Source organism: Martes martes, assembly GCF_963455335.1.
Source record: "Martes martes genome assembly, chromosome: 5".
NCBI classification, from domain to species: Eukaryota; Metazoa; Chordata; class Mammalia; order Carnivora; family Mustelidae; genus Martes; species Martes martes.
This window is the reverse complement of record NC_137892.1, coordinates 97,153,046-97,170,203: the sequence shown is the minus strand read 5'-3', so window position 1 is coordinate 97,170,203 and position 17,158 is coordinate 97,153,046.

The window sequence follows — 17,158 nt, the reverse complement described above, 5'->3', positions numbered from 1 at the left end:
ACTATTCTGAAGAATAATCTTTCATTCTCCTATTAGGGTGGAGTTGGGAGGACAGTTACTCCATGTTGTGTAGTCTAGGAGGGCATGTAGAGTTTTAAAAGATTCTCTATCAGTTTTTGCCATATTGCCTTTATTTCATTCTTTTCTTGCCCTTTCATTCTCATTTCCAGGAATACCAGAAGTCCTTGGTGTTGCCAGCTTCTAAGCCTTTTGAGGATTCTTCAGGGTAAGTCAGATTGTTTCCAGCTATTCTCTATGGCTGGTTTAGGAATTTGGTTATATTAGATCTACTTTACCAGTGGCCATATACTTAATCTGATTTTTTAAATTAGTACATTAATAGCTGCTTTTCTCCCATATTTGAGATAGTATATTTTTGTTGTTGTTATTTTGGTGAAAGAGTAAAATTTAGATGTGTGTTTTCAGTGCTATTTTAACCTGGATCTCTGATTATTGCTTTTATAAGCCATTTATTTTTCTCTTAGATAGCAGAGAAGGTTTAAAGTGACTTATATTCCCCTATATATGTTCTTTGGTAAAAAGGAAAATGCAATTTTATTATGAAAACTGATGGACATTATTAAGAAATACTTACATTCTCTCAGGGAGTTAATTTAGACCCAGAAGAATGCTATGAACAGAGATGATAAAATCTAGTGAATCTTCAGTAAGTCTCAGAATCTATTGTTTAATATGCCATTTATTTAAAGGACAGAACTGGTGTCAAACATGTTCTTGGGATAAAAAATAAATAAATAGGGACGCCTGGGTGGCTCAGTTGGTTAAGCAGCTGCCTTCGGCTCAGGTCATGATCCCAGCGTCCTGGGATCGAGTCCCACATCGGGCTCCTTGCTCGGCGGGGAGCCTGCTTCTCCCTCTGCCTCTGTCTGCCAGTGCTCACTCTCTCTCTCGGTCTCTCTCTCTGACAAATAAATAAATTTAAAAAAAAAAATAAATAAATAAATAAATAAATAAATAAATAAAACTATAATCCTGAGAGTTAACTGGCCACATACTGAAACTCATTTACACAAAAGTGATGTAAAAGAAGTTAATCAAATGAATCAAAACTCGGAAAATGTGTTTGTTTGCAGGTGACAAAATGGTAAAAAACTCTAAGGATATTGAAAATTCCTTCCTGTTCATTGCTAATTGGCCTTCTTTTAAGAAGGAGTATGCCAGTAGGTACCCCAGCAAAAGAGGACTTGATCTATTTCTACTACTTTTGCCTAAATTGATTCCACATTAGTACAGGCCCCAAAGTGCTTCTCTTTTTTAATTCCATATTGAGTTCACTGAATCACTGACTGTAGAAAATAAACTTTCCATATCCCCTTGCAGCTTTCAAATGAGAGGTTTCCATGGCATTCAGACTTTCTGAAACCCATTAAAAAGCCTGAGAGGTAGAGAGGCTATAATTGTTACCACTCAGGTCCAATATAATCAGCTGTCCAACTATTCATCAGCTCCAACAGAAGGCTTATCCCACTGCTTCCTGCTTCTGATACCTCTCTAAGGATCAGTCTGGACTCTGCCAGGACAGAGAGGGAGAGTGAATGATCTAGATTCTAGTTTGCAAGCCAACTATCCCACACAGAACAAGATCCTTTCTCACGGATGTGCTGGTGGGGCGTCTGACATTTGCAGGGTGTAAGCTGTTGGCATATTTGAAGTGGGCTCTGAGGGCATATCTCTGCACGGAGAAACCTAACATGAGGATCCATTTATAGGTTCATTCTGGGCTTATGAAGTATCAGCAAAGCATGGTTCATCATGATGAAACTCTTTTTAAAGATGCATTACGGATTCATGTGGTAGTTGAGTAGAAGCCACTAGGATATATACTGTGTCTTATCAGTCCTCCTTTTCTGTGAGTGTTGTTCCTGAAGATCTGGCCAGTTGGCCCCTGAAGGGAGATAAAAGGCACTTCTGAAGGACTATTTGCTCCCAGGAGCCACATGCATTTTGATAGAGTATTTAGAATATTTAGAGCACCGGAAGATAGATTATGCCACTTGGAGACACATTTTAACCCATATCTACCACAGTATTTTGTGCTTTTATGTATATGAAGGTTGTTTGTGACATGTGGAATTTATTTCTAACAGTCATAGAAAATTTCTGACGAATTCCAGGCTGGTGACATTTGGAAGGAAAAAGAAAACAACCTACACCTTTCATCATAGTAATCTGCTCTTCTTGGTCTGCTCTTCTTGGTTGTCCAGGGTTAGTTAGAGAACCTTGCTTTGTCTCTTGCTCAGATTGGCTTTTCCCTCAGGCATCTCTTAAGGTTTTTATGCACATAGGAAGGCCTCCAGACAGCAGAGCTGTGACTGACTGGTTTGTCTACACTGCCTCCCATCATCCTTTGTCTAGGCTTTTTTTCCCTTCTGTCGTTTATCCCAACATCCCCCAAATGCCCTCTGATTCTTATCTCTTCATCCCTGAATTTCCTAAGAAATGCCCTGTGAAATGAAGATTACTGATGATTAAGCTGACAAAGAGTCATTCTGTATTTCTTCTTAATATTAGCATTGTGGCCAAGAATGAAGTAACTCTTGTGGGATTTCAGATGCCAGTGAAAAATTGGAGGAGTAATCTGAGACTGGATGACTTGCAGTTATCTGGAAGTTTCTGCTTAACCTGATTTTTTAAATTAGTACATTAGTAGCTGCTTTTCTCCCATATTTGAGATAGTATATTTTTGTTGTTGTCATTTTGGTGAAAGAGTAAAATTTAGATGTGTGTTTTCAGTGCTATTTTAACCTAGATCTCTGATGATTGCTTTTATAAGCCATTTATTATACTGTCCTTCCATAGAAACATACCTATATGTATCAGTTGGGTTTCCTAATTGAACACTGTGAGAGAGTTGGTGACTCCTTAAAAGTGCCAAATGTGAACTCCCCACCCTCCAGCATTTCCTGCCTTGAAGAACTCTAGATTTTGTAGACTACATGAATTGAAAAAATAAGTGAGCCAGGCAGCTGCACTTCAAAGATTGATTGACTGATTGATTGATTGATTGATTGCTCTTTTATTTATTTATTTATTTGAGAGAGAAAGAGAGGGCGATACAGGGGTGGGAGGGTACAGAAGAAGAGACTCTCAAGCAGATTCCTCCCTGAGTGCTTATCCTGACCCAGAGCTCAATCTTACTACCCTGAGACCATGACCAGAGCTAAAATCAAGAGTCAGACATTTAACCGACCGAGCCACCCAGGTGCCCCATGCACTTCAAGTTAAATAAAAATCATAAGTCAGTATGATTTGTTTTCACTGTGACGCTCAAAACTCCTTTCCCTGGACATTAATCACCTAGCAATTCTGAGAAGCCAGCATTATATGGACAAAATACTGCTCATTAACCAGCCCTTCACAGAGAGAGAATGCATGTGAACTATTTCCTGAAAAATATAAGCGTTATCAGAATTTGCAGGTGGTCTGTTACAGTAAGACTCAGTTTGGAAAATGCTTAAGGATACAACTTGAAAACTCTCCATTATACAGATAGGGTCACAGAGTCTCAGTGATGGGAAGTAATTTGTCTGAACTCCTAAAATACATTAATAGCAGAGCTTGGATTAGATTCTCTTTCCCAGGCCATATTTTTCCTTTGTACCATGCTGCCACTAACATTTAGCAGTGATACCATATGTGCATTTCAGTTAGTTCAATGTGAATTAGGTAGTAAATTTCATCAAAAAAAAAAAAAAAGAGAGAGAGAGACAAAAAGTCTTAGAATCATTATTTAGGCAGGTCATAAAGATTCAAAATACCAAAGCATTGGAAAATTCTATGTCCTCCAACATTTTATCTTGAATAATTTCAAACCCAGAGACAGATTGGATGAATAGTACAAAAAACACCTACAAACCCTCCATTTAGATTGCTTTCTAAAAACAAAACATTTTCTTATATAGCCAAACCACATTAATGAAATTGAACACTGATACAGTAATATCTATTAACAACATACAGCTTATATTGAAATTAGTCTAGGATAGCTCCCCTGCTGTTGTTTCTTTTCATGACTTTGACTATTGTAAAGAGATTAGAATAGTGGTATGGGTTTGTTTTTTTTTAAGCTTTTTGTAATTTAGATTTGTTTATTTCCTTATGATTAGATTCAGGTTAAATTTTTTTTGACAACAACACAACATGCAGAATGTTATGTCCTTTACTGTGCATTTGCTTTTTAAAGGTCACTTCTCTAATTTATAAGCAATCTGTGCAGCCGATCTTTTGCAACTTTGTGAATACCTGTTCTTGAACAAATTTCCATTCAGTGGTTTGAGTATTTATTAACGATGCTTTCCTGAATCAATTATTATCATATTGGTAGTTGCAAAATGGTGATTTTATAATTTATCATTTCTCACACATTTATTAGTTTATACTCTTCTGTCATGAAGAACTTCTGTTCTTACTAAGGATTCATAGTTTTTTTAAAGATTTTATTTATTTATTTGTCAGAGAGAGAGAGAGAGAGAGAGCGAGCACAGGCAGACGGAGTGGCAGAGGGAGAAGCAGGCTCCCTGCGGAGCAAGGAGCCCGACGTGGGACTCGATCCCAGGACGCTGGGATCATGACCTGAGCCGAAGGCAGCCGCTTAACCAGCTGAGCCACCCAGGCGTCCCGAGGATTCATAGTTTTTTTAATTCAATGTGTCATAACCTATTTATGTGTGTGTGTGTGTGTGTGTGTGTGTAATGGCCAAGTGAGAGCTCTTACGGTAGAGTTACTGTGTCCTTTGGCATCTGTACATCAATTTTTTGGGCACTTTCTTAGTTTCTGGCACAACACATTTTTCCAGAATTGCTTTGAACATTTCCTACTTTGTATCTGGCTATTAGCTCTAAGGAGTCCTGATTCCTTGTAGTGAGGAACTGTATTTAGAAATCAGTATATACATATATTTGCCCATCTTTCTTAAACAAGAGGTAGAATAAAATTTCTGATCTTCTCACATACTTTGCTTAAAAATATATTCTACCGGTTACTTCATATCTGTTCTTAGAAGGTCTTTCTTCACCAGTCAGAATGGCTAAAATTAACAAGTCAGGAAATGACAGATGCTGGCAAGGATGTGGAGAAAGGGGAACCCTCCTACACTGTTGGTGGGAATGCAAACTGGTGCAACCACTCTGGAAAACAGCATGGAGGTTCCTCAAAAAGTTGAAAATAGAGCTACCCTATGACCCAACAATTGCACTACTGGGTATTTACCCTAAAGATACAAACGTAGTGATCTGAAGGGGTACGTGAACCCGAATGTTCATAGCAGCAATGTCCACAATAGCCAAACTATGGAAAGAGCCTAGATGTCCATCAACAGATGAGTGGAAAAAGAAGATGTGGTATATATATATATATATATAATGGAATACTATGCAGCCATCAAAAGAAATGAAATCTTGCCATTTGTGACAATGTGGATGGAACTAGAGGGTATTATGCTGAGCAAAATAAGTCAATCGGAGAAAGACAACTATCATATGATCTCCCTGATATGAGGAAGTGGAGATGCAACGTGGGGGGCTTGGGGGTAGGAAAAGAATAAATGAAACAAGATGGGATCGAGAGGGAGACAAACCATAAGAGACTCTTAATCTCACAAAACAAACTGAGGGTTGCCGAGGGGGAGTGGGGTAGGAAGAGGGTGGTGGGGTTATGGACATTGGGGAGGGTATGTGCTATGGTGAGTGCTGTGAAGTGTGTAAACCTGCCAATTCACAGACCTATACCCCTGGGACTAATAATACATTATATGTTTACAAATATAAAGGTTCAGATATTACTAAAAAAAAAAAAAGGTCTTTCTTCTTCTTTTGTACAACTGAATGGTTTTTCACAAATTATGTTTCTCTTATGTTTGGGTTTTTAGGTTGTTTCCAATATTTTTCTATAGTAAATAACGCTAAATAAAAATGTACATATGTATTTTTAATATTACTGGAAGTGCATATTTTTGGGAGAGTCAGTAAGCTATCTGGATTAAAAGATAAATGCATACATAGTTTCTCAGATATTTCCAAGTATAGCAATTGTGCAATTGTGCATTCCTCTAGCAAGGTAGGGATTACTGTTTCTTCATGTTCTAACCAACAAAATGTATAGTCAAGCTTTTGAATTTTTGCAAATTTGATAAGTGCGAAGTGGTCTCAGTGTTGTTTAAATGTGTATTTCTTTAATTATGGATGAGGTTCAACATTTTCTCATATATCTAAGATCTATGTTTATTGATAATTAACTGTGATCGCTTCTCGGTCTTTTGGCTAAGATCAAGTGTATTGATAATTAACTGTTAATCTCCTTTCCTATCAAGTTTTTACCTTTCTTTCTGTATTTTTCAGAGATCTATCTATGTGTATTAAAGATCTTAGTCCTTTGCAAGCAGCGTATTTTAAAATATTTTTCTCTTTTGACAATTGTCTTTTAACTTTCCTTTTAATTTTTTTCATGCAATGTATTGTTTTAAAGTTACATTCATCAGTCTTTTGAAACTGCATCTCAGTTGCTCACACCCACATTATAAAATTGAGATCATAATGTATTTTCTTCCAAAACTTTTTTGTTTTCAATTTTTTACTTTTAGATTTCTGATCCATTTGAAGTTTATTCTGGTAGTTAGTTGAAATATGCATCTAATTTTCTCTTTTTCCAAATCACTGAACAATATTCCCCCACATAATATATTAAAAAGTCCATTTTTTTCCTCCAGTAATTTAGAATAACGTGTTTATCATATGTTAAACTTCTATATGTTTTTAGATCCATTTCTAGACTTTCCACCAGTCTGTCCCTCTATGGAGATTTAAGTATTTTGAATATGTTTGATCTCATGTGCTTAGTCCTAGAGTTTGCCTACCTATTCCCACATTTATTTTAACACATGAAGTTACAATAAAACTTTCTAGCTCCAGGAAAAAAAAACAAAAACTGGTGTTTTTATTCTGAGAATATTAAATTCATATATAAATTTGGAAAGAATTACCATGTTTACAATGCTGAATCTTTCTATCCAAGAATAGGGATGTATTTTTTGTATCTTTCAGATCTTTTTCCCAGTTTGCATCATGTAAGTATTGCATATTTCTTAAGTTTATTCCCAAAGATTTTTTGTTGATATTGTAAATGGGATGTTCCTTTCTATTATAACTTCTGATTATTATTGTATAAGTGAAGGCTTTTAATTTGTTATCATAATCTTAAATACTTCTAACTTAGTGGAATTTATTGAGTAAAATTGTTGATTCTTTGAGTTCTTCTGTTACGGATAGCTTACTTCATTCCCCACCCTTTTCCTCTAATGTTTTTTCCTTATTTAATTGCATTGATCAGCACCCCAAATACATGTAAAATAAAGGTGCTGATAGTGGCTATGCTTACTTTGTTCCTTACTTTATTAAGAATGACTCTCCTGGAGCGCCTGGGTGGCTCAGTGGGTTAAAGCCTCTGCCTTCAGCTCAGGTCATGATCCCTGGGTCCTGGGATCAAGCCCTGCATCAGGCTCTCTGCTCAGCAGGGAGACTGCTTCCTCCTCTCTCTCTCTCTCTGCCTGCCTCTCTGCCTACTTGTGATCTGTCTGTCAAATAAATAAATAAAATCTTAAAAAAAAAAAAAAAAGAATGACTCTCCTGTTTTCTCATTAAATAATGTACTGGCATTACATCCGAGGTCCAGTTCTATCTCTGTCTCTATCTCTATCTCTGACTTTGTGTCCACCTTTATCTCTGCCTTCAGTTTCACCTCTTTCTCTTTTTGAAAAATATTTGTTTATTTTAGAGAGACAGAGAGCAGTGGGAGGGGCAGAGGAAGAGGGAGTCTAGAGAGGATTCTCAAGCTGACTCCACAGGACCCTGAGATCATGACCTGAGTTGAAATCGAGTTGGATGCTTAACCGACTGAGCCACCCAGGGGCCCCTACCTCTTTCTTTACTTCTGTCTTTATCCCTATCTCTGCCCCTATCAATATTATCATCTTCTTCCTTAGAAATGGATAGCATCAAGTAGGATTATAAATCATGCTTAACCCAAAGTATAGAAGCCATACAATGCTAAACTTATTAATAACTAAAACAACGTGGACAATAACAAAATAGAGGTTCTTTTTTTTTTTTTTTGAAGTGTCCTGAGATCATCAATACACTTCCACAAATGTCCTTTCTCCCCTTCATAAGGATATCTTTTGGTTTTGATTTAGCATGCAAAGCTTTAAGCATTGTATATGCAATGTTATTTGAAGAGAGAGCCATTTCAGCAGAACATACCCATATTATGCCCCTTTAGATATGCAGCTTAAGGGGCCTTTTTACAATGAATCATGCCCTATTAACCCATGTATACATATATTTGCACATTGTTCTTATACAAGAGGTAGAATAAAAAAAATCTGATCTTTTTATTTTGCTTAAAAATATATCCTAGCAATAACTTTATATCCGTTCTTAGAGGTCTTTCTTCTTTCGTACAGCTGAATGGTATTCCATGAACCATAATTTTTCCCCTATGTTTAGGTTTTTAGATTGTTTCCAATATTTTTTCTGAGTTAATATGACATGATCAATTATTCTATTTTAAAAACTCTATCCTACTAAAAATATTGTATATTCTTTATGATATTCCTACTAGTAAATACCACTATGTGTTTTTAGGAGGTCAGTTTGTTTGCAAGGGGATTTGCCTGGGTCATTTTTTTCTTCCCTAGAGATCTCTAGTAAAAGGAGAATAGTACAGTACAGACCTGTTGTGTGTTTGTCTGTATGTGTATTCTCTCTCTAAATACACACACACACACACACACACACACACACACACTGTATATATAATTTTTTTTTTAAAGCAGGACAAAAATGTCATTGAGTGTTTCCATAAGGAATAAATGTTGAGGGATGCCTGAGTGGCTCAGTTGGTTAAGCATCTGCCTTCGGCTCAGGTCATTATCTCAGGGTCCTGGGATAGAGCCCCTCATTCGGCTCCCTGCTCAGTGGGGAGCCTGCTTCTCCCTCTCCCTCAGTGCTCTCCCTCTCACTCTTGCTCTTGCTCTCTCTTAAGTAAATAAATAAAATCTTTAAAAAAAAAAAAAAAAGGAATAGAGGTTGAATTTTTTAAAGGCATATAAGCATCTATTGATATAATTATTTGATTTTTCTCCTTAGTTCTCTTAATATAATTTATTATACTAATAGATTCCTACTATTGAACCATCTTTGCATTCTTGAAATAAATCCTATGGGTTTGTTATGTATTATTATTTATCCAAATGCAGTATTGTATTTTTTCTTGCTATTTAGGATTTTTTGCTTTAATATTTGTAGATAAGTTTGGTCTCTATGTGTGTGTGCATGTGTGTGAGAGGGATATCCTGCTTAACTTTAGATGTTAATGCTATACTTGTTTCATAAAAGAAGTCTGGGAATTTTCTTTCACTCTCTGTCCTCTGGAAAAAACACTGAATATCAGTTTTTTAAAAACTTAGTGGTATTTCCCTATAAAATCATTTGGACCTTGGCCTTTTTTTGTGTGTGGAGTAGAAATTTGATACCTTTATTTCTTAAAATTGATTTACTCAAACTTTCTGTCTTGATTGGAGTCAATTTTGATAAATTGTGTTTTCCTAAATAACTATCAATTATTTTTATAGATACTGACGTTTTTGCATAAACTATGTGGTCTCTTTGTTTTCATTTTGTCTGTTTCACTGGTCATTTGTCTTCCTTATTGTTTAAAGTTTATGAATTCGTGGCTTTCAGTTCCTTCCATGTATTTTAGTATACTATGTTGACATTTTCATTACTCTTTAAGAAACACAGGAATTACAGTTTGTATTTCCCCTTTCACTCAGGAATTATTTCACACAGTTTCTTTTTATAAATATTCAGGACCCTTCTGATTTTTGTTATTAATTTTTGGTTTCATTGTATTGCCATCAAAGAATTGTTTTTCTATTATTTCTATTTTGTGGAACTTACCCAGGCTGTCTTTATGACGTGATATTTGGTCAATACTTGTGCAAGTTGTATTTGTGTTGGAAAGGGAATATTCTCTATCTGGGAGTTATAGAGTACAAAACATATTTTAATATTTACCTCATTGGTCCTATTGTATGGGTCTTCTATGTTCTTACCTATTGTTTGTCCACTTGATCTGTTTTGGACTGAGATTGTTATGACAATGTTTTCCCTTTTTGGTAGATTTCTCTCTATTTCCCCTTTCCTTCCTTATAATTTTTGCTTTGTGAAAGTGACTGATGTTTCTGGTACATAGATTTTCATAAATACTGTATCTTCTTTGTGAATTGTGGCTTTTAGTATCTGAAAAGAAAATTCAGAGAGCTTTACTTCATGTGAATATTTTATTGAGCAAGAAATAAACTGGGAATAGGAGACTTCAAATCTGAAAGAGTTGTAAAGCTCAGGGGTATATCACTGCAGGATAGCTTATAACGTGAAAACAGGTGAGTTGTTTTTACAGGGATTGGTCATACAAGGGGTATTTCCAGACAGTAGGGCATTGGTTAAAAGTGATTTTCTTATATCATTTTAGGAAGAAGTCTTTAATTTTATTTGTGATTATCAGAGGTATTTAGAAGAAATCACCCCCATGTTAAATTTTGCTGAAATAAGCTAGATTAAGTTTTGCATATATGCCTAACCTAGTTTTGTCTGTTTGTGGGATTGTCAAGCCTGGTTTCCATTTTATTTTAGCAAGTAATATAAGATTTTTTTTTTTTTTAACATTCAGTGCCTTTGTATCTGAATTCTAGTCTGTTTGATATCAGGAAATAACTCCTGTTTTCTTATTGTCTTACTGTATTCTTTTTGTCTATCGTGCCTTTGCCCATCCCTTTATTTTTAGGCTTTCTGAATTACTTTATCTGAGATAGTACCTCCTACATACAACATTGGATTTTGCTTTGCAAAAATTCCATGTTTTATTAAATAGACATCTAAGCTGTTGTTATTTTGTCTTAAAGCAATGGGATGTGAAAATTTACAGGAGTCAAAGGATTATCAATTATGTGCAGTAGGAAGAACACTTTATTTTACCACATTACATTGCTTCTATTCCTAGATTGATGTTATGTGGTTGGTTTTAATTACATCACTTTAAGGGCAGAGCACATTTTTTAGTTTGCATCTTGAAGGAAAATAAGTACCAAAAGAATGTAAAAAAGGATTTGGAACACATTGTTCTAACTTTTATAAGAATATAATAAGGGGTTTAGAATAAGAGTGAATCTCAAAGGCTATAAAGTACATAAAATTTGAGAGATCAGGTCCTCCTTCCATATTCCCTCTTTACTCTCAGCAAATATTTGGGCAATCATTTAAACTCTCTAAGCCTCAGCTCCCTTACAGAGAAACTGGGGATAAAATTAGTCCTGCTACCATCCTTTCAGAATTCTCACAGCCATCAAAGTGTCCATTTCCATAATTCATCCTTTATAAGGTGCCATTCTCCAGCACGGCCTTGGTCATGCTGCTGATCTTCTGAATCTCCTATAATGGCTTTCCTTATCTTTATGTGTTTAAATAATTATTCTTATCTATTAATAAACCCATACACGTTATACTTGACAATATTCTGCTCTGTACCTCATATGAGCTCTGTCATATGTCCTCTGTCAGTAACCACTCAAATTTTGTTTTAAGTTTTAAGTTTTCATGTGTGTGCATTTGCCTTCCTTCCTCTAAGTACCATAAACATTTACTATTTTTTACTATTTTTGGTTGATCAATTTGAAATGGTACATATTGCTTCTCCACAATTAAAAATGAGGATTAATTCCAATTGAACATTATCTTTCTTTTTCTTCCCAATACTTGAGAGATATTTTTTATTCTTCCTACTTGTAACTTTAAATAAGCTTATACATCAATTCTAGGCACAGCCAAACTTACTCTTTGTTCCCTGTCATTTCTTCTCACCACTTCTTCCTTAACCACATCCTCAACTTCTATCAGCTCCACCTCATAGATATGGTTATGGCTGATACACTTCACAGGCTCCTCTGTTTCCATAATTGCTTGTCTATAGAAAAGTCATAGAGGGGCGCCTGGGTGGCTCAGATGGTTAAGCATCTGCCTTCGGCTCAGGTCATGATTCCGGGGTCCTGGGATCAAGTCCCGCATCAGGCTCCCTGCTCAGTGGGGAGCCTGCTTCTTCCTCTGCGCCTCTCTCTCTGTGTCCCTCATGAATAAATAAATAAAATCTTTAAAACAAAACAAAAAAAGTCATAGAGAAAAATTAATTTTAAAAGATGAACTCAATTGAACAGTATTTATATTATTGTCTCATTTTTACATTGGCATTATACTCCAGTTACATTTTCTTTTCTGGGTTCTAATATCATTATCCTTATGCTCCTCAAAGGAGCATGTACCTAGCATCAAAGTTAAAAAGACTGTTTTCATATAAAAATTCATCTTTGTAGCTTGATTCAATTTTGGACCATGAGTTTCTTGCATTTCTGTTTCTTTGTTGAGAGAAGTAATCTTCCGGTTTCTTTTCTGAGTTACTGTTTGACTAAATTTTACTCTTTTTGGAGATATTCTTTGAGGAGCTTCACCTTTTCCTCTAACTTGACCCCATTTAAGGCTAATATTCAACTAGTATATACCAATACAGCTGCATTCGTTTTTAAGACAGTGAAATATTTGTATATCAGAAGGAAGACATTTTAAATAATATCTGAATAAGTGATAAAATCAATTAGAACATAAGTTTGCATATAAATGCATTATTTCAAGTGGTGTCATAGGATGCTGTGATGACCATTGGTGATGGACATTCCTTCTGTCATAACGTCTGAGAAGCTACCTGCCAGGTAGGCCCGCAAAGCAATATAGCATTCTTCATAGCGCACTCTGAGTTAGGCTAGTCAGTTCTCTTTTGTACTCTAAAGAATTCATACTTTGCATGTTAGCATCATAACTCTTACACAAATTTGTTAGTGAATTGCTTTGATATTTGTAAAATCAAGAATTAATAGTGAAATACTGATTAATAAAAAATACTGATTTCTTGCCTCCTGGATTTGTTACCATTTCATTTTGATGAGGGAACAGAACGCTGGCTGAAGAGAAAGCAGAAGCTGACACCAAGCAACCTCCCCTGCCCCCCCACTCCTGGGTGGGACATGTATGACATTCTTCAGGAGGCTCCCAACCATTTTAATGTTAATGTCTTGCTGGAGGGGAGAAACAACTTTAATTTAACAATGGCAAAGCTCTGGTATCCTGTGGGTCTTCTTGAGCATATGAAAGTTCTTTTGAAACCTCCCTTTTTCCCTACCTCCCCCAACCCCATAGTATATAATCAGCCATCCCTCATAACCTCAGTGCAGCTGCTCTTTCTGCCCAAGGGTCCAGCCCCGTGCTTTAATAAGCCACCATTTTGCACCAAAGATGTCTCAAGAATTCTATTTTGGTCATCAGCTCCAGATCTCACCCCACTGAATCTCACTTATATTCTAAACTTCACCAATTTCAATGTCTCATTATCCTCTTGTTTTTATAGACTAAACCTCAAGTCTATTTTTCATTTTTAAAAGAAGTGCAGATGACAAAATTCGAGTCCTTGCAATTCTGAAAATCAATTTATTGAGCGCTCAAACTTAATTGGTAGTTGGGTTGGCATAGAATCATTGATCGAGTATCCTCTTTTCTCACACTCTGAAGGTATTACTTAATTCTTTAGAGTCCGTTGTTGCCAGTCTTCTTACTAGATATCGCTGTGTACCTACTGTATTTTAGGCGCTGATGCTAATCTGATACTAATTGCTTTGTTAATGCACTCAGTGGGCCCTCTCAAGGCAAATATTTTTACTCTGAGATACTTTCTTACATTACTTATTTAACAATTTCCTTCCCTCTACTTTATCACTTGTTTCTTTTAGTATTCCTAATAGTTGAAAGATGAAATGATGCTCTGTTTCTCATGATGCTATATTTCCTAATATTTTTGCTTTTTTCCAGTTTTTTCCTTCACATGCAGAGGAATATCTTCCATGTTATCTTCCCTGTTTTTCCATTTTGGGTATCATTACTTCTAATGGATAAAAATTGTTCATATTTTCAATGTTCCCTTTCTTCTGCACACTTACTTGTTTCCTGAATTTGAAACCAGGCAAAAAGTTAGGAATATTAGAAACATCCTGCGAAAATGTTTCAGGAACGCTTTTCTTATGCAAATTGCCTGCTTTTGTCTACCTTTTCATCTACCTATTTCATTTACCTTCCTCTTCCTTTTTGGTTTTTATTTTATTCCCCATCTAAGAGCTTTAGTTTCCTTTCCATTCTCTGTGGAATTTCCTTACCTATTTTTTGTTTCTTTCATGTTTCCGCTTGGAGGAATAATATGAAATCTGGAATAATGGTTATTGTAAAATGATCTTATCTTTTGCTTTTTATTTTCTAGAGTAACTTGCTGATAACTTAATAGCCTCTTCCTTTCCCTCCTGCCTCCTTTAAATTTGAGTGTGAATGAAATTTTGTGTGGACTTTTAGGCTTCCAGTGTTTTGATGTTGTTTTGCAAAACACTTGTTGGGTCCCCCAAAAATGGGTACCCCAATAATGGGTCCGTGATTAAAGGAGTGAGACTGGTACAAAGCAAAAGTCAAGCAAAGGTTTATTTCGCGCCAGGCATCAAGAATCAAACTGACTGGCCAGGGCCACGCCTCTTACAGAAAGGGCGACCCCTCCCTGCTTTCCGGACTAACTTTTATAGAGCAAAGGCCATGTGGTTGGGCCTGGCCACACAGAGGTGGCCAATGAAATTGTAACACACAGGGAAAGCTGCACAGTCATGCTAGGTGAGCAATTGAATTACAATTTACCCTAGTAGACATTTGAACCAGCCTATCACCTTGTTCAGAATTGGCCCCCAAAAGGTGCCCAAAAGGCAGGGCCCATACTCCTTGGTAGCTAGGAGACAGTATGCGCCCCCACTGATTGAATACCTCCACCTGGCCTGACCCACCCTTGTATTTGGACTTTGTTACCTGGGATTGGTTTCCGGGACTTGTTTTTAAGTAAGTTCCCCTGGGGGTGGGGGGGGGGGTCAATTTAAGTTTTACTGCATAAACAACAAAATGGCAGTTCAACCGGGGTGGGGCCGCTCTGGCTAAATAGGCCCTTACACATTTAGCAAAACTTTTTTAGAAAGTGATCAAGATAAGGATGATTATATTTATAATATACAGAATTTAGGTAAACTCTGAAAACTTGGAAGCACTAAAAATGAGTACTGCTGATTTTCAATTAATTATAGATCAAGAAAGGCATTTTCTACAGAAATCGCATTTAATTTCAGAACTTTGAGAACTTTTTAAATTTAAATTCAATTAGCCAATGTATAGTACATCATTAGTTTCAGAGGTAGAGTTCAGAGAGTATCAGTCTTATATAACACCCAGTGCTTATCACATCACATGCCCTCCCTAAGGCCCATCACCCAGTTACCCTTTCTTTCCACCCACCTCCCCTTCCCCAACCCTCAGTTTGTTTCCCAGAGTCAAGAGTCTTTCATGGTTTGTCTACCTCTCTGATTTCTTCCCATTCAGTTTTCCCTCCCTTCCCCTATAATCCTCTGTGCTATTTCTTATAATGCACATATGAATGAAACCATTTGACAACTGTCATTCTCTGATTGACTTATTTCACTTAACATGATACCCTCCAGTTCTATCCACGTTGATGAGTTTGAAACATTTTTAACTCATAACATGATAGCTCTGAAAAATCTGAAGGAAGATATAAAAAGCAACCTTACTAAATTGTATTTGATAATTCTACATATAACTTTTTGATTATTCTGGAAAAGTCATAATTACTCATTAATATTTTCTCAATTAAGAGTAGTTTATCTTACCTAAAAGCTTTTTTTCTAGCTCTGTTTACATTAATCAGTATCACTATCTTGCAATAAAGTATGGTCAGAGAATCACTTGGGGAAAATAATAACCTTTTCTAATATAAGTTAGCTAAAATTGCTGTAAGTCCAAGTTATATACCTCATGTATGTAAAATATAAAATGACAAGTATTGTACCAGGCCTAGCTGAAGACTCAGTGCAGTCCACATCTTATCATTAGTTATGTCTATTAAATTGTGGCATTCAAATACCCCGCCTTTCTTTCATCTAAAGCCATTGTTCATTTGATGGTCCTACAGTAATAGGTGAAATAAGTGAACAACAACAAAAAAATCTATTAGATAAGACACCAGCCTTTTGATTTGTCTGATTCACAGAGAATGTTAACAGAAAAATTCACAAGAAAGTAGTACATCAGTTGTGGCCTCAAGTGTCTTAGGACCCACTGTAACTTGCCAAAGGTCATCCTGAAGAACACACATCACAACCCCATCTGATAGCTCTTCATAGCCTGTTAAATAGAAGTGGTTACCTATTTCAACTGAGCCACAAATTCAATTCCCTGCAGTAATTTGAGATAAATTTCTTTAGTGCTCCCTTGTATTTTCCCCCGTCAATTTGTTATTTAGGACCAAGTGAACAGGAATAGTTTATATAGCTGAATGCCTGGACAAATTTAAAATGAGGCAATGTATGTGATTATTCCTCTTACCCATTTGTGGTATTGTCTGGTCTACAAAAGATAATACTGTGCCACTTAGAACCATGAGTTCTGCCACCAGATGAAAACTGCTCTAATCAGTGCCAGCACCATATAGTGGACCAATAATCCAAAACTCAGAAGGGACAGAAACACTTTCAACCCCAAGATCTTTGAAATGCGGTAGAGACATTTGCTGAAGATATTGGTCCCACTGCATTATTTCAGAAGAAAGTTGTCTCTCTTGAGGACAAGGCAAGTTTGTGACACTGTGATCTTTCGCACAGCAACTGAAGAACTTACAGCTGGAGCAAGGGAAAGGTGAGCAAGTAAAAAGACCCTGGCAATAATCAGCATTTATGTTTTGAAACTCAAAAACAAAATGCAATGTCTTTCTTCAGTGATAAAGTGAGATATTAAACTGCTGCTGTTCCTTTTCCTGCTCATTATCTGGGTTCAAAATAATTGTGCTTTTCAGTCAGATCTGTGATATGATGAACTTAGAATTAGATGATTCGTTCAGATCTATGGTCAGATCTGTGGTATGATGAACTTAAAATTCCCATGTCTGCAGAGTC